Below are 26,860 nucleotides of genomic sequence, written 5' to 3' on the forward strand. Positions count from 1 at the left end.
GATGAGACGAGGCAAAAATAGTTAACATTTTTCCTTTGCACTTTTCCAAAAAGGTGGTATTTGGACCTAAAGCCGTGTTCCCGCCTCCGGCCGCGGCCGCGGTTTCTAGCAGGTGACTCCGGACTGCGCCCGAGGGAGAAGTTAGGGCGCCAAGTTCGAGGAGAAACATGCACAGGGTTCCCCTTTAAAGCTGCTCCACACGGCGTTTTAAACTGCGAATGCTAACTCTTTAGTACAACGTAAAATTAGAATTAAAAAGAAAAAGTTTATGTTCCAAGATATTTATATAAAGTACATATTCAGATATCAATTATCTATATTTCAGCTCCACTTAAAACTTGTAAGCACTTCAGAACTTACATTATTTTTAAAGCATAACTAAAGATATTTTCATGATGGCAGAAGAATGCGAATTAAACTTCTTGAAAAAGGTCGCCTCCTCTCTGGAGTGCATTGTTCGATGATTCGTCTAAGCTTCCCCAGCTTTCTTGACGAGACAGAAAGGGCTCTAGGATCTTGTGTTTAATATCATAACAAGAACTGGGAGTGTAATCATAAGGCAATTTGTGTTAGTTTAATAAAATCCATTGCAGAGGTCATTATTATTATTATTATTATTATTATTATTTTTAGCAGCTGGCTTTCTGTTCGCTGTTAAGCTTAAAGTTAAATGTGTAAGGCTTTTCCTTAAAAAAAAAAAGTCGTGGTCCTAATTTGAGACACATTGCGTGATTTTTCCTGAAGTTTGTGACGGCAGCTGGAATTTGGGAGTGACTTTTTTTTTTTTAGGTTTTTGTTTTCTCCAAGGCTGCTGGATTTCACTGTTCTTGTAGCTCTGGACTAGTCAATCTGCGCTTGATCCGGGCCCACACATATTTTGACTGTAAATAAAAGGTCTTCTTTTAGGAGGATGTTCACTTCGCAGCTTGAGCAGTGTAATTTTTATACAGGCCTCAGCAATCAATAACAAAGCCACAGGAGGAATGATTTATCTTGTTGGTTACAGAGACTGTCACCGAGAGAAATTGTAAAAGATCAATTTACACAACCTGGTGTGAGAATGTTATTGATATACCACGGTTGATCAGTTTCTGGCGCCCAGCACTGCCCGGGGAGGACGCGGCCCGTCCAGGGGCCGCAGGGCCAGCGGCGGGCGCCCTGGCGAGGGGACTCCGATTACTTAGTTAAGTGGTGTCGTGCTTCCTCCTCCTCCTCTGTCTCTGTCTCTGTCTCTGAAGCTCTCTCTCTCTTAAAAAAAAAAAAAAAAAGTCCCCTCCTACTGTGAGAACTGTTCACTGGAGACTCCCCGTCTTAATTACAAAGAGCCCTTTTAGCCATAGGTCACAGGACTCGGCTCTCCTGACAGGAAATAAGGAAACAAGCTACCTTCCTGGAAAAAAATTCAAACTTCCACTCCTCAAATTAGTGAAATGAAGCTTATCAACGGTTGGGAGTTGAGCCTTTGACAGTTGGCTAATTGCAGTTGGTACATTAACTATGTTTTAGCCAGAGCTGTTCAGATGAAAGTCAGGAAATAAATACCCGAAGTCTGGGCACCTCCAGGGGAAGGCGGAGCTGCAGCAACGGGAAAGCCGACATTAAACAATGTCATCCCGGCCTCCCTGAAATATCACAACACAAAATGGAGTTCCAGGCCTGTAACATTTTAATAAAGTAGATTTACAAACATTAACATAATTTAAAATGACACAAACTACATCTGTGCTTCCTCTCTCTCTCTCCTCTCTCTCTCTCTCTCTCTCTCTCGTCCCTTCAAAATTGCCTCCGCCTATATTTTTATATTAAAAATCTATCTACTAGTTATCTCATTGCAAGTCTGGGCACACCATTCTCAAATGCAGAACGTTTCAAATGAAGATAAACCTTAGTTGAATAGGTTTATTTTCTGATTTATAATTCTTTAATAATATCACAGAAGATGGAACATCAGTTACAGTAAAATAAAGAATGACAACATGCCACTCCAGCGGCTTCCTTGTTGAAACAGTATTCTACTAAGAAACCATGGTTCAGAAAAATCTAATATGCTTTTGTGTATTTAAGTTATTATTTGCACTAACTTGTAACATCAGAATGATAACTATAATGTGGTTTGAGTTCCAGGAATATAAAAGAATGAAAGGTCTAACAAGACAAATTATTATATACTTTATAGCTTAGACTTCTAGGTATAATTGTAGTAATATTCTCTCATGATGTTTTGCTTTCTAACAGATTTCTTTATTTCTGCATGTTTGTGTGTATACACACATACATATACACAAATATGTTTTTTATTTGGAGTCTGTCTTTGCTTTTTCATGTGTTTGAAACACACACCTTTGACTTGGGAAATGGATAAACGCCATGCTTTCTGAACACCTATTTAAAAGGTAAGAATCAACTGGTTCTATGAGTTCTATTAGATGAGATTTTAATTGCTAAATGTCCAATTAGCATTTATTTGCTTTTGTTTACAGAAGAGTGAATAAATGTGATTTTGCTTCCATATTCCTGTATATTAAAATTCCTTAATAGCCTTCATTGTCTTTTCATTAGCTAAAATTAGCCCTCACATCTCTTACCACATTCATTATAAACTGAACACAAACAAAAGACTGCTCACAAAATATGCTTTCCCTTCACCTCCCACCCCCACCCGCACAGGCTCTTCATGGCCTGTAGACACTCCTGTCTCAATGTTAGTGACGCCCATAATCTGGCATCAGACCATTCTGCCGCTTACTTCCTCTTCTGGACTATAACTCAATCAGCGCTCATATTGCGCAGCTGGTAAGAATGTTCCCCTCCAGATCAGAAAAATAGCTCCTCACACTCTTCTCATCTGGAGGAGACAGGCTCGCTCACATCTTCAACCCTTGGCTTTTGTTTTTCTTTTTAATGCAGTTTTTGTTCCTGCCAAGCTCCTGAGGGTTCCTGCAGTGGTCTAGTACTGGCTGTTCTCAGCCCTGGTCCTCCTCCCACATCTACCCTCCTAACCAGACCAGCCCCTCCCGGCAGGGCAGGCATCCTACAGATCCAAGTTAAAATGCAATTTCCTGCTTTTGATAAGTAGACACTATCCAGCCAGAACAAAACAGAACACTCTGATACAATTTTCTCATGGCCAAGCGGGTAGGCAACTTCCACCCTTCAAGTCTCTCCTCATTTAAGGCAAGCAGGAAATGCAATTTCTGATCTTTATTCCTGTATTTTTCACCAGACTCTCCAGAAACATTGGCAAGGTCTGCACTCAGGGAGCTAAGGCCAAGATCTCAGCCACAGGGATACTGTAGATAACCCTACGCACCCTATTAGTTCCAACATATATGCATACTTCCCGTCTTGAATAGGCAAGTAATCTCAAGAACCTCAGTTCAACAGCTCCAAAAAATGTATTTTCTATCAGACATATTGTCTACCACAGTGTGCCTTATCTTGGAAAGGTGTCAAGATACCTACAAATGTGGCCTGCCTTTTGCAAAATTACTTTCTGTAGGAACTATCCAGCTCCATTTTCCCCTCCTGAAGACTAACAGTTCTTTCTCGGTAATAATTAACAGTATCTGCTCTGCCTCCTTATGTTGGTGTTCCCAAATAAGATACAATTATTAATAAGCTTCTTTGTGCATACACAGGGCAAATACGAAAGGGAGCTAAGTAATCAACCAACGTGTTTCCCTTACATGCAAAACACTCTGGGTGCCCTTAAAAGAGTTCAATAAAAAGTGGACGGCATGGACTCTCAACTGAATGAGCTTATAAATTGTTCGACAATAAATTGTTCTCAATGACAAAGAGTAAATATGAAATTGGATTGAACTGACTGTTTTCCAGAAGAGTGGGATGTCAATAAAGTTTGGAATTATAAGGAAAGTTTTCTAAGATAGAAATGATTTGGTTTGAAGGAAGGAAGAATAAAGATGAGAGGGGAAGAAAGAGCAGTAGACACAGTGTGGAGTACAAACGATTTCAGCATTGTCTGTACTCCATATTGCCTCCTGGGTAGTGGTGAGAAGCAGGTTGGAAAGGCAAGGGTCTTGATAGGTATATCAGGTGTTTAATCAATGTCTAGTGATCAAGCATGTGTGCTTAGATCCAAGGCTATAATGTGAATCAGTGAGTGCTTCTAGGCAGTACCTGTACTTAATGAAGGAGACCTTTGCAAGATATTGCTTAGACCTTGGTGGTGTTGATGTCTGCTGGTGTGTATGTGTGGGGTTGGGGTTGGGGTTGGGGGCGCAAAAGAGGCAACTGCAGAATAAACTGTAGTTTTATCCAGGTGAGAGGTGATGGGACCCTGAACTGGAAGGATGGAGCAATGAGGAGAAAGGGTTGGGTTTTAGCAACTTCCGAGACAAAAAAAAAAAAAGCCGTTTGGTACTCACGAGGCGGTCAGTACAGGGTTGATGACAGCCTAATGCTGTTGGACTAATATTGAAGGTAAGGAATGAATCCAAGATGACATCAGGTTTGGAAACAAGGATCATGGCTGTCCTACTGGCAGAGACAGACTTCCTGATTTGGTGGGGAAGGATCTGGGGCATGTATTGGGAAGAAATTTTAACTATTTCAAGTAAAACATTTCATAGGAAGTTAGACATAGACTACACCTTGGTTGAAAGAATAGAACTGGTGATACACATGTGGAATCATGAAGATTTTATGTTAATTGATAAACCCAAGCCGTGAATGTAGGCTGTATCTACATACATCTAATCTGGTTTTGAATATAAATAGGATACATTTACTCACATACATTATTTAATTGAATTTATTGGTATAATATCCTATCTAATAAAGAGGGAATATGCTAATTGACCATCACACCCTCACAAAGATGGAAGGGCTCACAGTCAATAAAGTGGGAATATGCTAATTGACTGCCATGCCCTCACAATATGGCGGCACCCACAGCCACAGGATGGTGGTGCCCCATCCCCTCAGCCCTGCCTCATCCAGCCTCAGTCCCCCAGTCCCCTCAGCCCCGCCTCATCCAGCCAGAGTCCCTCAGTCCCCTGCAGGGGAAGGCAGTTGGGGGCGATCGGGCCAACAGGGGAGGGCAGCTGGGGATGATCATGCTGGCAGGGGAGCAGTTAGGCATCAATAAGGCCAGCAGGGAAGTGGTTAGGGGGTGATCAGGCTGGCAGGCAGAGTGGTTAGAAGCCAGCAGTCCCAGTTTTGGCCCGATCCCACAGGGATCCCACAGGGATTGGGCCTAAACCGGCAGTTGGACATCCCCCGAGGGGTCCCAGATTGGAGAAGGTGCAGGCTGGCCTGAGGGACACCTCCCCCTCCCACCCCCATGCATGAATTTCATGCACCGGGCCTCTAGTTAGTTAATAAAATTATATAGGCTTCAGGTGTACAATTCCATAATATATTTTCTGTATATTGTATTATGGGTTCACTACCCCAAGTCATCCTCATTTATCACCACTTTACCTTCTTCCACCTCCCTGTACCCCTATTCCTTCTGGTAATGACCATATTGTTGTCTGTGTCTATGATTTTTGTGTGTTTTTGTTTTTTGTTTTTTTTTGCTTAATCTCTTCACCTTTTTCACCCAGCCCCCAATCCTCCTCCCCTCTGACAGCTGTCAGTCTGTTCTCTGCCTCTATGAGTCTGCTTCTGTTTTGTTTGTTAGTTTACTTTGTTCATTAGATTCCACATATAAGTGATATAATATGGTATTTGTCTTTCTCTGACTGGCTTATTTCACTTAGCATGATACTCTCCAGGTCCATCCATGATGTCTAAAAAGTTAAGATTTCCCTCTATTTTTACTCCACCACAGTGGCATACTCCTGTAGTACCACAGCTTTTTTTTTTTTTTTAATGTTTTTATTGATTTCAGAGAGGAAGGGAGAGGGAGAGAGAGATAGAAACATCAATAATGAGAGAGAATCATTCATTGGCTGCCTCCTGCATGTTCCCTACCAGTGATGGAGCCTGAAACCCAGGCATGTGCCTTGACTGGGAATCAAACTGCGACCTCCTGGTTCATAGGTCAACTCTCAACCACTGAGCCACGGCAGTTGGGCACCACAGCTTTTTTAATCCACTCATCTACTGATGGGCACTTGGGCTCACATAATTTTAATTTTTAATAAAAAATGTGTATGCAGATTAAAGTAGCATTGATATAATATATGTAACTTAAACTAAGTAAAATGAAAAATTTGTTTGGACTAAACCACATTTTCTTATTATATTTGTGAAAGTAAAGGACTCATTTAATGTTAGCATTTTTTGGGTAAACATAAAAATTGTATGCTTTCATTCCTGGTGGAGATACATGAGAAGTGGAATCTCCTGTCCCCCTGGACAAAGCGCCATGTGATGGAAGCTCTCCACACCAAACTCACACTGCACAACCAGACCTTGTGAACACAGAAAGAAATCTTCTAAGGAGAAAGGGAGTTGTTGAGTGAGTGATTGATGTAATAAGAGCAGGATGCAGGGTCAAATGATCAGGCACAGATTTCAGCATGTATCTCAGCACAGGGTGTGCACCAAAGGCTGGCTTGCTTAGGAGAGCTGTGAAGATCTTTCTCAAATAATAGCTTTAATTTGATCTTTGTCAGAATTAGCTATAGAAAATAAAGAAAATAAATTATTTATATTACAAACATTTTAAAGACAACAACTCTAACTATTGTCACCTCAATTATGAAATTATTTTCTGATCATATAAAACTACTTTACTTTTAATTCAAATTGACACCACACAAGAAAGATGTAAGTGATGTAAGTTGAGCAGAGCTGAAAAATGAGAAAAAATTAGTTATGAAATTTCACTTTGTTTTTATTTTTTTAATTTTTTTATTTTTTAATTTCTTTATTGATTAAGGTATCACATATTTGTCCTCATCCCCCCATCCCCATCCCACACCCCTCTCCACACATGCCCCCACACCCCTGTTGCCCTTAACCGCTGGTTAGGCTCATATGTTTGCACACAAGTCCTTTGGTTGATCTCTCCCCTTTACCCCCACTCTCCCCTACCCTCCCTCTGAGGCCCGACAGTCTGATTCATGCCTCCTTGTTTCTGGGTCTGTTCTTGTTTATCAGTCTATGTTGTTCATTATTTCCCCTAGATGAGTGAGATCATGTGTTATTAGAAATACACTTATAAGAACCGAAAATGAGACAAGCAATAATGGTTATGCTGAAAGGCAAATGAATCAGTCTGTAGTGAGTTTCTTTCTGGGCCCACAGTTCTTTTGAGACCCAATTTCAATGTCCAACAGTTCCTTATGTGTACATGTCAGCACTGACATTACAGTTCTGGATGGTGGACAAATGGTGGTAATGCAGGTCCGACTCTCTCTGGTTTGGTCCTGGGCAACCTGCAGTGATGCACAGCTGCTACCTGCTAGTATGGGAAGGCCACGTCAGTGTCTTCCATCTCTGGACTGCTTCTCTTCTGTCTTCATGGCTGGAGTAGTCCTGTCGATTCCTCTCTGTTTCTGAAATCCACATGGTCTCAGAGTTGTTTTCTGAAAATATACAAACATATTCTCGACCAAAAGTTAATAAAGGAATGTTTTCTATAAATTTGACTTGGGATCGTATTGCATTTTTTGCCCAAATAATTTTCCTCTGGCTTGTTTTGACACCTTGTGTGTTTTTCATGGGTGTCTTGCTTTTAGCCTTACAATTAATTTTCTAAAGTATTAATTTTCCAGATGTAATTTACTTACAGGATATTTTTCCTTACATGATATTCTTCTACTATTCCCCCCTTTTTTGATTTAAATGTTAGGAGACTTTTGAAAATTTTATAATGTAGTCTTGATGGCTTTTAAATTTTAATTTTTGCACTGTAATATTACTGTTTTAAGTTCATTACATGGTGCACAATTTTATCATGAGATGAAGTACCAATAAAAATTTTAGTTAACACTTTAAGAACACCTTTTTGTCCAGTACAATTAGTTTTTCTAGAATATTCGCTTGTTTCAACTAGCCAATTTAAATTTGCCTGAAAACTTGACTACTATTTTACTGTCAAATTTATTACTCTAAAAAAAAATCTTATTTTACCCTGTAAATATTGGTTGAAGGGATTATTTGCCTTCTTGAGTAGGTCCTGAGCATTCCTGGTGGTAGGCTGGATTTAGATATCGTAAACCCACTTCCCCACACCATGGGTACAAGACAACTCAAACAATTCTTGTTGGAGTGAGAGGGCAGCTGCTGTCGGCCACGTCTCTGTCGGTCACCTGGGTCCTGATCTGAGCTGGGCATGGGAAGCACGAAACAGCCATGGGGGCAGGAGACCTCCCTCAGAAGGGGTGAGGGTTCAGGCCCCTGCAATGTTGGGGGGGTAAGGGTCTGTGCCCCACCTCTGTTGATCCCCAAATTCTCTCCTGATGGCCCCTCTGCGACTGTGCCTGTCTTAGGTTATTCCTTCCTTGAGGAATCTTACCCGGCTCTGGGTAACCAGCCATCCTCTGGGGCCAAGCAGGGTGGCGTGAGGTTCAGTTTTGTCTCCTTGGTAGCCTATGTGAAATTTCACTTTGAAACCCTGAAAAATAATGCATAGAGTCCTAAGTGTCAGTTCACAACATTCCAGAACTTTACATTATTTGTAAATTAATGCCACGAAAACTAAGGCTATGATAGGCATGCACTACTGGACATAGGCACAAGAATGAAGAGAAACCGCAGACAGGGACAAATGCTGAGGGCTCATTTAAAAGTCCATGGCACAGTAGATGAGGACACTGAGCCTGCCGAGATTAATGGAAAACACTTACATATGATTAAACCTAGAGCCTTTTTAAGTGTGAGAAAACTAATTCACATGAATATCCCCAAAATCTTTGAAATCAAAGAAAGATTATGTGAAACCAAAGAATGCTAATATCCCTAGAGAGATACAAGTAAATTTGATTTATCAGTTCAATGGAATAAACTTCACTTTTAATAAGGATTTAGTAAATCAGGAATATAAAAAAAATGTCCCAAACACAGGGAGGCTTATCAGAAACCAAGTCCTGTGAACTTTTAGCGATGCCTTCTGTCAAGTCAGGAGGAAGACAGAAGCCTTGTGCCACGGCCAGGTCCCCACAAGGCAACACGACAGGCAGCAGGAATAGTAAACAGGGCTTATTAGCTTGAGCACACGTATTGCTTGGAACATAAAGATCTGCTCAGATTGGATTTCTTGATTTTTATCACGAGATTTTAGTCAGTGGCACTAGACTTTTTTAAAATTGTGGTAAAATGTACTCAACATAAAACTTACCATTTTAATCACTTTTAAGTGCACACGTCAGTGGCACTAAGTACATTTCCATTGTTGCACAGCCATCCCCATCCATCTCTAGAGCCATTTCTTCTTCCCACACTGAAACTCTGTCCCTGTTAAACAGCAGCTCTCCCCACCACTCCCCCACCCGTCACCACCACTCTACTTTCTGTCCCTATGGATTTGACTTTTCTAGGTGCCTCGTATAAGTGGAATTATACACTATTTGTCCTTTTGTGTCTGATTTATTCCACTTAGCATAGTGTCTTCAAGGTCCATCTATGTTGTAGCATGTGTCAGGATTTTATTGCTTTTTAAGGCCAAAGAGTCCGTTGTAGGCACATACCCCATATTGTTTATCCCCTCATCTGTCGACAGACACTTGAGTGTTTCCACCTTCTGGCTACTGTGAATAATGCTGCTATGAACACTGGTGTTCGACTATCTGAGTCCCTGCTTTCAATCCTTTTGGGAATGTACCCAGAAGTGGAGTTGCTGGATCTTATGTAATTCTATGCTTAAATATTTTGGGAGCCACCATAGTGTTTCCACAGTGGCTGCACCATTTTATCTTTCTACCTATAGTGCACAAGGTTCCGATTTCTGATTTCTGTTCTACATCCTCACTAACACTTATTTTCTGTTAAAAAATTTTTTTTATAACAGTACTCCTGATCAGTACTGTGGGCACTGGTCCTTCAGAGTCCTCTTTCCCTGGGAATTGGGACACATGCCACTTCATTTTAGCCAATTGGTCCCTGAAGATCAGGATGTAAATCTATGTTGGAAAAGCACCATCACCGGGTAATGCAGACACAGCCTGCTGTCCCGCCTCTTCGGGAGAGGAACGTAACCGAGCAGCTGCTCTGCGTCACGGGCTCGTGCCCACAGACCGGGACCTACGGGCGGGCTGATCCTGCCTTGAAGGCCGGTGTGCACTAGCGTCTCAGGTCGTGTTGAGTTTCAGAATTTCTTGGAGTCGCTGTTTTAAATCCTGGGACTTGGGGATATTTCCTTTTATGGAGGGTCCCATTGCCTGATACTTGGGGAGCTTTCCTTCCCTCAGACACTGACACATGAACTCACCCATATTTCTCCAGCTGTTTCTCTTCCCTCCTCTCAGACCTCCAACTCTTTATGCTCAGTGGAGAAACAATGGTGTTGTTTCTTACTTATGTGTGCATTTCTGCATCATTCATACCAACTCATGATACCCTTGCAGTCGGTGGCTTCAGAATTAAGCCAAGGATGAGCTCATTGTCAGAGGCCACTGGTATTTCACCACATCAAGAGAAGAAATCTTTTTCCATCTGTTGCGGTCTCATTTGTGTCTTTATCCAGAACGTCTGAGAATCCAGCCACCGTGACCAGCACAGTGCCTGGTACATGTGGGACGAGAGAAGCTAATGGGAGAGATGTGCTGGCCCTGGAATGGTTGAGAGGAACAGGAGGGCATAGAGTCTGATGGGGATGAAACTAGAGGAAACAAAGACATTTGGGATGTGGGCTCCTCAGCTGGAGAGCTTTGAAAAAACAGTATCAAAACCTCCCTTCCCCCCGTATGCCATGTGCGACCGGGAGGCCCACTGGCTTCTGATGTGTAAGTCAGGGTAAGGTTTCCCACCAGTAAATACTTGTAATCATCTGTTGGGCAAAAAGGGCAAATGGGGTTTCTAAGGAACACAGTAAAGATCAGATACGATCCTTTACCTTCACAAGGCCAAAGTGTAATAAAGTAATGTTCAAATGTCATTGCGGCTGTACTAGGTATACATAGGTAGTAGATGTGGGGTTTTAATGTACACTCTTGAGACACAAAATTTATAAAATTAACTTACTTGAGCTATATAATTGGAGCACATAACTTAGGTAAACATAACAATAGAGATGAATTTTTTACTTTAATTTATTCATCATTAAGAAGAAACTGTGTTTTTAAATATGTATCCATGATATTGACAATAATATTATAGAAGGTAAACCTTTGTAGGGCTCGTGCATTCTTCCTGACATGGTAAGCCATGTTGAAAATCATTTGCTGAGCTCTGCTTTTATTAAAAGAGAGGAATCGCCAATAAAATTATTTATTTAGTGGGTCTTTGAAAAAATGCTTAAGCAAGAAAATATTTAAGGAGTATCTTGCTATTTTCTCTCTGAAACTTCAGAGGGATTGCACTGAATATGGCAGATAAGAGCTTCAGCTTTTATCTAAGAGGAAGTGTCTGCCATTAATAGGGAATGCTGAGCCTCTGCTCCTTTATTTTAACAGCGTGGACATTTACATCTTCTCTGTAAAGAAAAGGGAGAAGGAAAGGGTAAGAGAGTTTGGGGTGGAAGGGAGTCAGAAGGGAGGGGCTATGGAAAAAACTACCTTTCACTTCCAATAGGTCTTAATGTTTAAAATCTCTGAAGTTTCTTGTGTGTCATGAAAAGCTACAAATTTATCTTTTTCCATTTTCCCGAAGGAGGTTGACCCAAATCCAACAACAGCAGTTGAAACATTTCTCTCAGCTTTATCAAATGGCCTCTATGGAGCCCAGCTTAAAATTAAAAGCTCGCCTGACCAGAGGGAATATATGTGACTTTAATAACTGAAATGTGTTTTTACTTTCTATTACAGAGGTCAAAAGGGTTCTAAACAAACCAAATTTATCAATTATTTAGAGCTGATTTCTTCTGAAGTGGTATTTCTGAGATATTATTTGGTGGATAAATTCAATGTTCTAGAGCCAACAGCAGCATTTTATTCATAACAAATTTTCACTAAACTGGATTTGCTGGGGCAACTTAATTTCCACTATCGTGTTTGCACTGTAGAAATATCAACTGAAGTGTTACAGTGCCTAACTAGTAGGCTTTTCAAAGAAAAATTCCATATAAGCATGCTTATTCAGCACCCCTCACCCCTGCTTTCTGTTTATTGCTTAAGAAATGAACTGGCTTCTGGGATTTAATACACACACACACACACACACACACACACACGCACGCACGCACAACCCCAAAACATTCTTCAAAACCTCAGAGACACCTTTAAAGTTAAAATCAATATCTTTAACTACATTGTCATCCTAGCATCCAAAGAAAATAAAATTGCTGTCAAGATTTTGATTAAAGATATTTTTTTTTTAATGAAGGAGACATAGGTTTGCATGCCCACACGTGTGTGCCAACAAACACACGTGTGTGCATCTTTGGAGTAGGTCAGGGTTTCTTCTCGAAGATTCTTCTGGAATCTTGATGGGCCACTTGACTTGGCTCAGAGCTCTGTGTTGGGGAATTCAATAGCAGTTTATAGAGCGACTGCTCTTGATTCTCAACACAGTGCACAGCCCATGTAAATATTATGTTTATTATATACCAACTAAACATATATTGGGTTTCTGCCTAAAGCCTGCCATTTGGTGTATGCAGAAAACATTATAGAACAGTTCATAAATTCATTTGAAGCTGTGTTAAATGAAAGCAGCCATCCAGAAGCTGAAATTTTTTCATCTTTAAAATAGCAGCCTTCCAGCTCAAAAGCGGTGGGTTTATTTATGCCGGTGAGTGCAATGCACCAAAGCAATCAAGGAGCCATGCTGCGTATTCTGTTTTAATGAAACAAATTTTGTCAAGACCGAAGACTGAGTCATATTTTCCTTATCAACATGGGCTTTTGTTTCATTGTTCTTTTATTATTAATGTTATTATTATTTGTAAATTCAGAGAGGGAGGAAAAAAGGCTTTTCCCTCTCAGATACCTATTAGCCCGTTCACAATGGAAATCACAGCAATTAGGGTTCCCAGATGCCCACTGATAGAGATAAATGGGAAATGCAGGCACAGAGAGGAGTGGCAAGCACAGGCAGGCCATTCTGCCTCTCGGGGAATTGGATGGTGGGGGTTGGTCAGAGGCCAGATCACCTTCACCTCTGAATGGCTGGCTGACATCCAACCGGAAGCCATAAAGCCTCCAAGGCCGCTGTGCATCCTGTGTGGGCCTGGTCGGTGGAGGTGCGGTGCTGGTCTCTGGTCGCATACACAGAGGGCAGCGTCTATGTGAGGACGGACTGGGGTTCCGAACCCTCACCTGTTCTGCACACTTCACTCCTGGAACTGGCTCAGCGCCAGGTTTGGCTGAATTCAACTCCAAATATAACATTTGGGATTTCCGCTTGTTCACTGAGTTGACAGTCTCAGCCCTGCAGAAATAGCACACTAGTGTTCTACGCCACCGCTGCCATGTTTATCATCCTGTGATTGTAAGCAAAGCTTGGAAACTAGCAGTGCACAAAAAAGGAAGTGGGTTGTCTTGGTAACAACTTCGTGGGGATACAGGGGTTGGGGATGCTGTTATCAAATCCATTAACCAAACCTTTTTTGTTCGACGAGGGCGGGGGTTTTGTCTGAAGCCCCTGGAACAGTGGCTGGCACAGGTATGGGCACAACGAACATCTGTTGACTGAAGGGACCCGGCAGTTGTTTGAACAGTGATTTTAAACTTCAAAGCTAGGAGCCTCCTCGGCCTCGGTGCTCACCGCTGCAGCGGAAATGGGAGCTGCTGGTTCACTACTGTGAGTAGCTGTGCCTTTGCTTCTGGCCCGACTTTCTTTCCGGAAGCCTGACCCTCTGCAGGCAGAGTATCCTGACCGGCTTCATAGCAGGTCACCGTGTGGTAAATCCTCCCCGTGGGGAACCCAGGCGGCAATGAGAAGACCTCATTCTTTCTGGCTCCTAACGAGTTCCCAGGAACTGGTGCTTGTGACGGTCAGATACGCAACGTGCGTCCCACGGTGGCGCTTCCTTCTGGGGTTCTAGCAGCCAGGTCCACAGAGACAGTCACCACAGTGCGGGGTGCCAGCCTCTCCGCTTCTTTCCCTGATGCCCGTCCACACGGCATTTGAAGGCCTTGGTTAGAGTGCAGTTCTTCCTGAGAGCTGTAGCCTCCAGCTCCCCGGGGAGATTATTGGCCAGGATCGCACCTTCTCAAACCCTCAGACCCAGGGGGAGTGTCCAGGGCTGGATCTGGATGCTCTTAAAATATCACAGGACCCTGGGCCCCCTTTCTTCCCAATCTAAGGGTCTGTAGTGCCTATACTGGCCGGATGTTTGATTTTTGAGATACAAACGCAGATCATGAACGTAATGATTTTTTTTTTTTTTCCCATCTTAGACTGCCTTGCACCTGTGGCTGAGAATCACATGCAGGGTCTGGGCCCTGTCAGTGCTTTGGAAATCTCAGCAGAAGGACAAGAGGTCTGACCAACCTCTGCCTTTTTCCTGCTTAGCAGGAAAAGCCACATCCCAAACAGGCCTGAGTAGGGATTGAGGACCCATCTTAGTCCCTAACCTTGCCAGCGAGGCTCTGGTGCTGAACATGAGATGGGAGCAGCAGAAGGGGAAGGGCAGCTGCCAGGTGGGATTCTGCCCAGTCCCCCGCCCTCCCCACCTGTCCTGGAGGGAAGGTGGAGTTGGACGTTGTTTGGAACACTGTTCCCACTCAGACAGTAGCAGCTATAGGTGCATCTTGTGAGCACTGATTTCATCCCTTGTGTCTTCCTGCTTCCATATCCTGTGCTTCGCCTTTAGAATAGTCAGCCATCCTCTGGCAGAAAGCTCAACTGGAAGTAGAACCTGAAAACTGCAGGAGTCCCCAGGTTGTTACCTGGTTGTTCAGTTCATTTTTATTGTCAATCCTGATCCTAGGTAGGGAGAGAATAGAGCCCATAAGGCTTTGGCTAAGCAATGTCATTTGCCAAGCTAGGAAAAAAAAACAACTACATATGGATTAATTTTTAAGAAATGTGACAGTGATAGGAGAAGGCACTCTGTGAAGAAAAAATTGAGATATCAATTTTGGGATGATGCTAATTATTTTTATTATTGTTAATATAATTTTCCACTTAAAGAGCAGTTTTCCTAAGTACAGGGGGAAAAAGTGAATAATTTGTGGCCAATTGGGCTTTAAAAATCATCTTTAGTTGTCAAATCAATAAATAATTAGCAATTAGCATTCTGTGTCCCGGTAGAATAACACATACTCACTGGCCCACCCCCTCACACACACACACACACACACACACACGCACGCACGCACGCACGCACGCACACTTACTGTCAGGACGAATATACTGTCATGCTGGGATACCAAAGGGGGGTCACAGAAACGTGCAGAACCCATGAGGGTGAGAAGTGCTGGGAGGACCGCCTCTATCAACCCGAACTCTTCCTAGTTCTGTTCTCAGATCCACTTACCAATCCAGTCTCCGATGTTGGTCAGGTAGGAAGATGACATCTGGTTCCTACTGGCTTGTGGAAGGTGCTCAGTGAGCCTTTCAGTGTACTTGGATTCCATTTTGTATTGATATTTTACAGAGTTGTCATGATTATCTTAACATAGAGACAAGTAGATACTAGATTAATCCAAGTGTTTTTAGAGAAAAGCTGATAACTAATATAGAGAAGTGTTGATTTTATTTGCAACACAGAACTAGTAAGTCATCTAGTTTTCTAAGACTTCCTTGGTAGAAACAACATGTACTTATCTTTCCACACAAATGTCAGCCATATCCCCTGAACAGCGGTAACCAACCTTTAGGAAGTCACAGTCCACCGGTGGTCCACGGACCACCAGTTGGTGACAGCTGCCCTAGACCATTCTCTGTTTTGCACTTTAATAAAAGGAAATTCCGAGATAATGTAACTTTATTTTTCAAAATTGCCAATTATTTTTAAAAACCCATGTTAGATGCTATGCACTAAATTTGATGTCCCCCCGACAATTCATATGTTGATGTCTAACTCCCATTGTGATGGAGGTGGGGCCCTTGGGAAGTAATTAGGTCATGAAGGTGGAGTCCTCATGATGGAATTAGTGCCCTTATAAGGAGAGGAGAGCGGTGGACTCTCTCAGAACACGTGAGGATATACTGAGAAGGCAGCTGTCTGTAAACTAGGAAGAGTCTCCTCACCAGAACCCGAATCTGCTCACACCTTGGACTTGAGCTCCCCAGCTTCCAGAACTGTGAGAAATAAATATTTGTTGTTTAAACCACCAGTTCTGTGGTATTCTGTTATAGCAGCCTCAGCTATAGACTAAGACACTGGATAACCCTCAAGTGAGTAGAGCACCTTCACAGAGGACCACAACCTATGCTCATATGTGGCAATCCTGAAGGTCACCCTCAATTAAGTCGCTCAAAAGGAGTGAATCCCATTATATTGGGAAAACATCCTATTATGAGATCACCATGGTCTGCCTCACTGTCTGGCCCTGAGCGCCCAGTAGGTATCAGGTGCTCAAGACCTCTGTGCGGGTGGTCAAGAGTTCACTACCCACTTCCACTACCAACCTCCCTGCCCCACCTCACCACCCCAGGACGGAGCTGACGTGTGTTGGTCTTATTGCAGAATGCAGCTTCCCAGCAGGTACAGTCACTGTGAACTAAAATTCAGAGCCATGGATTGGCTTCTCTCTGGTGCTCTGTTCTTTCTTTCCTGTGGCTGCAGGAGGGCCATCAGGCCTGCTCTCCCTTTCAGTGACCCAACTCCACTCTATTTCTCACACACACACACACACACACACACACACACACACACACACACCCTTCTCCCTGATCTCTCTTGTCTACTGCTCTACTGTGAGGCAGGCTAGACTGACAGGTTGGATTGGGGCCCTGTCACTGCTCCAGGCTCAAGAGGAAGGATTACTTTAATTTTATTTACTGCAGCCAATGAAACATATCTGCCCCTCAGGGCTTTGTGTGGAAACGTTGTTACATTTTGGGCAGGATTCAGACATTCTCAGGGCCTTTGGACTAGTACTGTCAAAGGCTCATCATAGTCTTTGTCAGATTCTTTACCCATCACTATCTCCTAAGGGCTCTGAAGGGTGTTAGCATCAATTTGACAGGTGAGGAAACTGAGGTTCAAGACTTGCTCATGGACCCATAAATGAGGAAATAGAAAATAAAGAGGCAAACAAAACAGTATAATTTCTGTACTTATCAGTGCTATAAAGATAAGGTGGGCAAGGGCAGACGCAGACACAAGGGTGGGGCTATTCAGTTTGGAGTTTCGGAGAAGGATTAGAACATGTGAGAGATTATCTGGCTTGCAGTCACGTGGGTCCTGGGTTGAGTTTACATGGGACTGATTTAACTCTCAGCAGGGCCATTCACTCAAAGACTATTTCTAAAGAATTTGATCCTCTCACTGGGTAAACGCTGCTTTCATTTATGAAACTTTCTCACCCATGCACATTGATGTCATTGTGAATTAAGAATTAATGGTTTTGTTTTTTATGGCTAATTTAAAAAAAAATCATGTTCTTTTACCAAGATGTAGTTTTCTAAGATATAACTTGATGTCAAAGGCTTATGTGGGATGTAAGAGAAGCCAGTGGAAGCTCAAGAACTAACAGCTCATAGAAATGTTCAGTGCTGGAATGGTTCCGAGAGCTTTCTGGTATACTTTGCACATTCGCACACACCGTTGCTAGCCCATTTGGTGGATATGTGCAAATTAGGAAAATGTGCCCCTTCTCCAGGGATGACTGAGCCCCATGCCCAACCACATGGCTTGGTGAGCCAAGAGTGAGCTGCATTTCAGCTTGCCAGTCCCCCCTCTATTAGGTGCCCTTGGGCAGGGCTTGGTGTCCATAACTCCATGAGAGTCCCTGATCTTCCAGGCAATAGTAATAATTCCCGACATTCTGTGACACATCAAAGCGCTTGCGCAAATGCCATCTCATTCATTCTCAAAATTATCTTAGTGATTGGCTAAGGCAAAAACCCTTATCCTCATTTTGTATTTAAGGGACTAAAGGACAGAGAAGTTCAGTGACTTTCCCAAAGCCACACCGATCCTAGGTGACTCTGATTGGAACCAAATGTTACTGATCCTTGGCCTTATTCTTTCAGACTTTTGAGCATCATCTGGCCCAGAGACATCCATCCATTCATTCACTTAGTTTTTAGTCACTCGGGATTGCAGGTTCTTGAGAGAAGGGCTTTGCCTCACCCATCTGTGTGTTCTGCAAACATATCATGGTATTTGACACATGCTAAGCATGCAGTGAATGCGTGTAAATGAGCCACAGGAGCGTCGGTCATTCTGGCTGTGTCACGAAGACCTGTTCTGCTGACACATTTGGCTGCAAATGATGACTGCATGACTGCAATGCTCTGCACCGCTTCCTTCTGCCAAGCGGCAGGTGTGGCTGGCAGCACACAGGCCCACTGGTTTTACTGCAGACCCAGTCCACAGCGGCGTTGGCCCAGGCTCTGTGGGAAGGGCAGAAGGCATCTGCTCAATGGGCAGATGCAGGGCTGAGAGGCTGCTCAGACGGGAATGGATCTCCAATGACATGCGATTGGAGGTGTGAGACTGCAGGCAGGTATCTGAGAACCTGAGCTCCTTTCACAGATGCATGTTACTGAGGGTTTCAGCTGCATTTCCAGTCCCCCCTCTATTAGGTGCCCTTGGGCAGGGCTTGGTGTCCATAACTCCATGAGAGTCCCTGATCTTCCAGGCAATAGTAATAATTCCCGACATTCTGTGACACATCAAAGTGCTTGCGCAAATGCCATCTCATTCATTCTCAAAATTATCTTAGTGATTGAATAAGGCAAAAACCCCCGCTTACTGCCTGCTAGTCTACCCACCATCACCATCAGGTCCTTCAGAAAATGAAACAATGACCTTGGAGGGCTCAGAAGAACCCAGCTCAGGCCCCCATCCCGCGGCCATCTGTTGGGTTATTAATAACGTTTAGTCAGAATCTTTGGAGCCGCAAAGAGGAGGCACTGGGCTTCACCTAGAGTCCTCAGCACCATGGATTCCCTTTCTGAAGATGCTCACGAGGTTATGGTTGAAGCGTCAGAATTCACTGTAGCCGAGAAGGTAGTCAACCCTCATGGGAACGGAGGGCTTTTAGTGGGTAACTCCCAGACAGAACAATGACCATCACCCCGAGTTTATTTTCCATAGGTCTAGGATGTGGGGAGCCAGTGAGCTACTCTAAATGTTGCTCAGAGTAATGTCATAATGAAACGATCTATAAACGGCTTTATGCAAAGGAACCCCGAGCAAATGCACTGAAGGCTCTTCTGGCCGCATCTTTTCTTTCTCGCAATTAAATGTCGTTATGAGGGATTCTACTCCATTTTATGTGTAATCAGGACTTGTGAAGTCTCAGTATAAGCGGCATTCTTATTTGATCAGAGTTCATGATGAGAAGCAACTACATTATAGAAAAATGTGTGGAATGATGCTCTGGACTGGCGGCAAGGCAGGGCGTAGGAAGGGCAGGGTGGGGAAGGGCGCTGCCCTGCGGCCGGGCACACCTGCGCAATCGGTGCACTTCCTCCGGTGGCCTTGCTCGGCTTATAAACCACTGGAATCAATTCCTTTTAAAAACACGTTTTTCAGAAACTTATTACGCACTTTAGAGATATATTATATACCTTCAGCAGCAAAAGAAGAAAAATTACAGGTGCAAAAGCAGCCCATTTTTCTAGCAGCTGAAAATGATGCTGTGGACTAGTCCCAGGGGAACAGTAAAGATTACTCTCCGACAGCAACAGGGCGGAAGCCCCACAAAGGCCCAGCCGCGCGAGTGGCACGGCCAGGGAGCACGCTAATAAATCAAGATAATTCTCTGCCTGCCTTGAACTTAGACCCGGCTACAATTCACTGGTACAGCGGGGAAAAAAGGTCTGTTAGTGGAATTCAGCTTTACTGGGGGGATGTGATTAGTCACTGGGCAGATTGAGCCTCGATTGCATCTAAATGGTCCACTTTATGAACCATTTATCTTCTGCTCAGACCATTTTCATTACACCAAAAACTGATGCTGAGCCACCAGCTGTAAGATACAGCCTGGTGAAAATTAATAACCTTTTTTTCTCCCCCTTCTGCAGGACTCCTGCATATGTGAGCAGGAGCATTTATCCCTGTTTTGTTGCTATTTGCATCCCAGCATCCCTGGCAGTCTTTCAATTTCCTCAAGTCTCTTAGCCTTTGCCCCCTGTTTCGCTTTTGCAACACAAACAATCCATCCTGTGCATTTAAAATTCTCTTAGCGCCCTGACATCACGCTATAGCCTTAGAGCAGGGAGCAGTTTACACAGAAAGGCTCTTATTAATTCCTCTGTCCTGCTTTCCTGCTAAAATATAGGGATCTTGAGATTACTGCTGGGTCCCTTAAAGACCATTTAGAGCTGTGCAATTTAAAAAAAGGAGACCTTTATTAATACCTGCTTAGGCTCCTGACTGCGGGGAGGGCCAGGGAGGTCTGGCTGTGATGGAAGAGAGGCTCTCGCTGCAGCAGAGTCACGTGACCTGTAATTCACCAAAGCCGATTGAGCCTTGCGCGGCCACTGAGATATATGCTGATATGATTACAATAACATACAATGAAATTATGGAGTATTAATGGTGCTTAACCACTGTCAGGCATTAGGCAGAATTAACAGGAGTCTTTCTGCACAGACATCGTTTTGATGGGGCTGACTGAGGATTTGGCTATCTGAGGCAGCTCATTAGAGTATTAATTGGGAGACAGGGAGCCCACACTGTGTTGTTTTGGCACATTTCTGCGCGGGGCCACATGTCTGGTGGGAAGCGGAGCTCCTGCCTCGCCCTGGAGTTGCTGGAAGCCGTACAACTTCCATTTCCTCCTGCAGATTTCCTGGCGTCTCCCGTCTTCCCTGTTTTCTCTTCTGAAGCGCGCTGAAACTATTTCAGGAACACTGTTCTTTATCCATAACACAGGCTCCGCTCTCATAGAATTGATAATCAGTTTACAGAGACATGGTTTATGTCTGAGGGAGGACTTTGTGATTTTTAAAGTTCTTCAAAAGAGATTTCCGTATTTATTTATTTTCACTGTTGTAAAGTTTAGGCTGCGGGCGGACTGCTCGGTTCAGTCGCATTTTATATCTGTGACTAGATTATGCTTTGCAGGTTTCCCCCCTATACATGTCATGTGATGGAAGCTGGGAAAAGTCGCTACTTCTTCAGTCTTAAAGTGTTCCCTCTCTCCCATAGCCAATCTGTAGTAAGTACAGAGGCCCTGGGCCTTGGGGCATTGAGTGCATTCTGCCAGGCAGGGTGCTCAGCAGGGGGTTTCAGAGTCAGCTTCCTGTTGGGACTGTTGGGTGGTGGGGACTTGAGATCAAAATGAGCCACTGAGGAGAGTGAAGAAGGGCAAGAGCGCCCTGGCGCGGGCCTTCCCTTTGTCCGCACAGCCCTGGAGCCCACCTTGGCGTCAAGACCACAGCGCGGCGGTCGGCTCCAGTCTGACCAGCGCCACGTTCCCACGCTTTTCTCTGCAGTTGCACTGAGCCCCGGGCTGATCTGCACCAAATGCTGGGATGGCCAAATGGGACTGATGCGCTCTGTCCATTCATTTTGTCTAGACGTGGCCTCAATTGACCATCTGGGCGTGCTCGGCCGTCCGCCTGGCAGCTGCTAACTGCCAATGAGCCGCAGGCAGCCGTGGAAAGTTGCCGGCTTTGGAATGCTCAAGGGCAGGGACCAAATTCCTTGGGGAGAGAGGTTTTACACAAAGATGTCTGGGGACTCTGATGGGCCCACTCACACTGCTCTAGTCTCAGTTAACAACCTCAGTCAAACAACCATCATCATAGCTCTGCTGAGTGTTAAAGTTTCAAAGTGAGAGAGAGACGAGGGGATTGAATGTACCTTAAAAATATATTTGGTGTCACTTACCTCAGATGCCTCTCTTCAGGAGTTTGGATCTGACTTTAAGATTAGAAGTTGAAAGAGAGAAAGAACTTTTTGGCTTCTTCTTCTTCTTCTTCTTCTTCTTCTTCTTCTTCTTTTTTTTTTATTTATTTTTATTTATTTATTATTTTTTTAATTTCTTTATTGATTAAGGTGTCACATATTTGTCCTCATCCTCCCATTCCCATCCCACATCCCTCCCACGGATGCCCCAAACCCCTGTTGAACTTAACCGTTAGATAGGCTCATATGCATGAACACAAGTCCTTTGGTTGATCTCTCCCCTCTCCCCCCACCCTCCCCTATCCTCCCTCTGAGGCCCGATAGTCCGATCGATGCCTCCCTGTTTCTGGTTCTGTTCTTGTTCCTCAGTCTATGTTGTTCATCATTTCCCCTAGATGAGCGAGATCATATGTCACTAGATATATACTTATAAGAACTGAATGTGAGACGAGCAATAATAGTTATGCTGACAGGCAAATGAATCAGTCTGTAGTGAGTTTCTTTCTGGACCAACAGTTCTTTTGAGACCCAATTTCAATGTCCACCAGTTCCTTATGTGTACATGTCAGCACTGACCCCTCAGCTCTGGATGGTGGACAAATGGTGGTAACAGAGGTCCGACTCCCTCTGGTTTGGTCTCGGCCGGACCCAGGGGCACAGCTTCACCCGGACTAAGGGGCACGTGGCCTCACCCAGACCCAAGGGGCGCGTGACCTCACCCGGGTCCGGGACCCAGCCTCACCCGGATGGATCCAGGGGCACACGGCCTCACCCGGACCCAGGATCTGGCTTCACCCGTACCCAGGGGCGCAAGGCCTCACCCGGACCCAGGGGTACATGGCCTCACCCGGGCCCAGGGACCCAGCCTCATCCGGGTCCAGTGGCGCGTGGTCTCACCTGGGCCCAGGGACACAGCCTCACCCGGGACCAGGGGCGCGTGGCCTCACCCGGACCCAGGGGCGCGTGGCCTCTCCCAGAACCAGGGGCGCGTGGCCTCACCCGGACCTAGGTGCTTGAGGCCTCACCCGGACCCGGGACCCAGCCTCACCCGGATCCAGGGACACATGGCCTCACCCGGACCCAGGGGCGCGTGGCCTCTCCCAGACCCAGGGGCGCGTGGCCTCACCCGGACCTAGGTGCACGAGGCCTCACCCGGATCCAGGGACACATGGCCTCACCCGGACCCGGGGGCGCATGGCCTCTCCCAGACCCAGGGGCGTGTGGCCTCACCTGGACTTAGGTGTGCGAGGCCTCACCCGGATCCAGTCTTCTTCTTTTTTTAAATCCTCACCCAAGAATATATGTTTGTTTTTTTTTAAATTAGATTTTAGAGAGAGGAGGGAGGGGGAGAAAGAGAGAGAGAGAGAGAGACTTGTAATTGAACCCTCAACCTGAGTATGTGCTCTCACCGGGCCCGGGACCCGCCCCACCTTTCCGTGGATAGAATAACACTCCAACCGACTGAGCCACACGGACCAGCGCAACTGTTTGCTCCTTAACACAATAAACTGGTCAAGGTTCTCCAGTGAAAGAATGCAAATAAGTATATTTAAAAAGAAAGAATTACAGCATTGCATTTAGGGCTGTGAAATAAGGATTAGTACTGATCTTGATTTTCTGAGCTAATACTTTTCTTTAAAAACAGTTGACAACATGGGGGGCCCTTCCAAAAAATGTCTCTTCTTTGTATACAAAATTGGCAATTGAGGAATTGCCATCCAGGGGCTATTTCTGTACAAATTTCTACTTTACTAAAATAGCATAGAATCTTGAGGGGGAATGTATCAACCTGCAGTGACATTAGAGGTTTCAGAAAGCAGTGTTTTTTGGTAATGGCACCCTCTCTACCACAGCCAACGAGGAGCGGTCAGCCGGAAGCAGTTGTGGTCATCAGGATCTCAATGAGTGCCGTCTAACAAGGAGCTAAGAAGAACCAGGCAGATATAGGCCAGGCGATCAGCAGAATGCATTGGCCGTGCGGGCTTTTCCCAGGAAAGAGCAAAGGCAGACGGGCGGGCGGTGGTGGGAAAGGCCTCATCTCCCTCCTTCCAGATGTCTGTGCTCAGGTCTCCCACCTGTTCTGTCTATAGCGGAGCCCAAGGTTCACAGCCAGCAAGGACATAAGTAGGCACCTCTCGGAGGTAGACAGCTCCCCTGCCGAGGCTGGCTGGCTCAATAGAGACACTGAGAAAAGCCACGTTCTTTTCTGGGCGGCTGCAGGGTGGCAGGTCCACTGAAAGGTAGCAGGATAAGGGGAGTTTCTTTTTGTTCCTGGAAAGTTGTAATTTTATCTCCTCCATGTAAGTGTTAGGATGAGGCCCTATCAAACTGTAAGTTGCGTATGCCAATTTGAGATTAGATTGTTAAGATCACTCTTGGAAACTGTGTGTGGGTTTGTGGTGACTCTGAGATTATGACTCATCTATAAGCCAAAGCTGTCCCATGGTAGGAACTAGCTCAGTAGCTAAGTGAGCAGATGGCATTTGGTCCGTGTTTACCGAATGCTTGCTATGTCTCAGGCACCATGCCAGGGGCTGAAGGTACAGAGAACAGGTGAAAAACGTAGTTGTTCTCAAGGTGATTGTCTAGCAGGGGAAGAGACCTCTCTATCAACCTTTTTCATCCCATGGCACACATAGACTAATTTCTCATTGCATGGCACACCAAAAATTATATATTTTTTGCCAATCTGACAATAAATAGGTATAATTTTGATTTATTCGCACTGGAAGGTTATTGTTATATTGGTTGCTGTCATTTTTAAATTTGTCAATCTAAGGGAAAAGAGGTCAGTTCTTCTGACTAAATAGTTTTAAAATTTGGCACAGCAGCTGAAAATCGCTGCTCTATATTGTTAAACCTACTCAGTGGGTTCAGTTCTATAAGACAGTTGGGGTGAGGGGAGTGAGGATGGGCTTCCAGGGTGTCCTGTGTGGGCTGAGATCATCTGCCCGAGCCGCCGGGGAGACAGATGACAGAGGAGGGCGGCGCATACACGGCTCGGGGCTGGAGAGCAGCGGCGCAGGGGCAACCAGCAGGTGCCATGGTCCTCCCAGGAGGAGAGGGACGTGAAGCTGGGCCTCGTCACGATGACCTGACTCAGGGCGATGGGAGCCAGGGCACGTTTCACAAAGAGAGGGGGACCACAGATCGGTGTGTTTAAATCCCTGGAGCTACAGCACCGAGGAGCAAGGGTGGCGGGAAAATGGCAGTCGGCACTTTCTCACTCCCTGCGGCTGCTAGACTTTTATTCTCAGACACACACAGGAGCCCTGTCTTTCAAATCTACTGCCATCAGCTCAGCTCTCTCTCTCTCTCGTGATCACTGAGGATTTTAGTCCCAGCTCACAGCCTTCCCTTCCATCCCTGCCCATCCCAGGACCCCGGGACTTTAAGAGTCAGGTACTAAATGTCCCTCCCAACAACCCAAGTTCAAATTGCTTTGACCATCCCGTACCCAGCATCTCACTCCCATGGCCAGTGGGAGCTGGCTCTGAGACCTTAACCCCTGGGAGTACTTTTGGAACTCCTCCCATCTCCAACTCACCCACCCTCCCTGGCATTACACTTGCTCTTTGACCCCTTCCTTTTATTTCCACCCATCACTGTCCATACTTCCGTTTCCTTTCCAATGGAGCCGGAACACCATTTCGGCCTCCCTCATGGCAGCCCCTCAACTTTCTAACCTCTTTGAGCCCTCTGCATCCTCAGGGTGACAACAACTTGCACCTACACCTGACATGTGGAGAACTTCAGCAGCAAATTACACAATCAGTCTCTTTTGGTGTCTCTGATTCATACTTTTTCCATTTTGCTCAGGACTACCCTAAACCAATTCACACTCAGAAAGTTCCTTTTCTGCATGCTTCACAAAGCAATTTACCACAAAATGCATCTATTCCCCTCAATTATGCCCTGCATTACCAACTTACCTACCTCTATCCTCATCCGTGCTTTTCTTCCTTCTGCCTACGTGCATTTAAGAGGAATTCCCTGTGAGGTACTACATGTCTCATAACACGAACTTTCTCAAACGTCTAGGCTACCGGCTCTCTCTCTGAGCTCTCTCTTCAAGCGTCCTCATCATCAGTTCTACTTGTGCTCTCAGGGCATCCTCAACTCCGTGCAACTTGCAAGTGACTCCTTCTTGGTCTCCTAGGCGTTCTCCCTTCACTCGACTCCACTTCCAATGCTAGGATGATGCATGTGCTCTGTTCATTGTCTCTTTTCTCTCACCCTTGTCATTCTTCCCGGATAGTCTCACTCACATCCAGGACTTCAACTACCCCTGAGCAGTAATGATTTTTAAATCTAAAGTTAAAAATGAAATATTAAGGTTTGGACAGGTATATTAAATTACCTCAGCAATTTATATCCCTGTGATTGGAATCCTGTAAGGAGTTTCAGGGTCCAATGCCAGACAACTTGGTTTATAAGGTTTGGGGTGGGTGTGGAGGAGAAACTTGGGCATCTGCATTTTCTAGAGCTTCATAGATGTTGATGTGTGTAAAGCATTGGGAGACTGAACTCTCAACTGGATCTCACCTCTGAATCTCAACATGTCCCCGAATGAACACATTTTCTCTCCTGCAGCCATGGTATTCTAATGTTTCCTCACATTCCATTGGATTGCTCCCAGTGAATCAGTAGTCATCTTGACTCCTTTTTCTTCAAACCCCAAGTCTATTGATTCTAATTCCTAAATATATTATTGTGCCTTCTTTTCTCCATCTCCAGTACCACGAAGCCCCATCTCTTGCCTAGGTTGACTCTACCGCCAGCTTGTTTTTCCTGTCGATCCTCCATGCTGCTGCACACAGCCCCCTAAAATTCCTGTCTGATCACGTGGTCCTTCTGCTCAAAACT

This window comes from Eptesicus fuscus, chromosome 16 (assembly GCF_027574615.1).
Source record: "Eptesicus fuscus isolate TK198812 chromosome 16, DD_ASM_mEF_20220401, whole genome shotgun sequence".
NCBI lineage: Eukaryota > Metazoa > Chordata > Mammalia > Chiroptera > Vespertilionidae > Eptesicus > Eptesicus fuscus.